Here is a 488-nt window from a genome sequence, read left to right as displayed (position 1 = left end):
TTTCTCAAAGCCCAGACACGCTTTTGTACTCATAGATAGTCACTGTCATACATATAGAGCTAAAATTCATCTAGGGTTTCACTATCACCTATCACCAATCCTCCAGTATGTAACAGTTATCCTTGAATGTGAAACATATATTTTCTTACATATTGTGGCCTGTCACAATCACCGTGTTGGAGGCTTCAGACAGAAATAAACTGTTGGCCTGCAATGTGAATGATTAATTTACTCAAAATGTGCATACATATCATATGAGAAATGAGTTGACAATCATATCTAAACATAAAAAAATGTTCTATAAGTTGCTTTTAAGCAGTCTTAACAATCTAGAACATAGTTTCCATTGAGTGCAGAGCAACTTCTGCTGAAGTTAACTTTGAAGGAGGCCAAAGCAAATTAATTGAAGTGGATATCTGACAAATAATGGTAAAATATGGTTAGTGGTTAATAAGATATAAAAATGAAAACTTACAGAGACGAATTTC

This window comes from Vicia villosa, linkage group LG5, assembly GCF_029867415.1.
Source record: "Vicia villosa cultivar HV-30 ecotype Madison, WI linkage group LG5, Vvil1.0, whole genome shotgun sequence".
Classification (NCBI taxonomy): domain Eukaryota; kingdom Viridiplantae; phylum Streptophyta; class Magnoliopsida; order Fabales; family Fabaceae; genus Vicia; species Vicia villosa.
The sequence above is the reverse complement of the archived record's forward strand: the minus strand, read 5'-3'. Positions refer to the sequence as shown.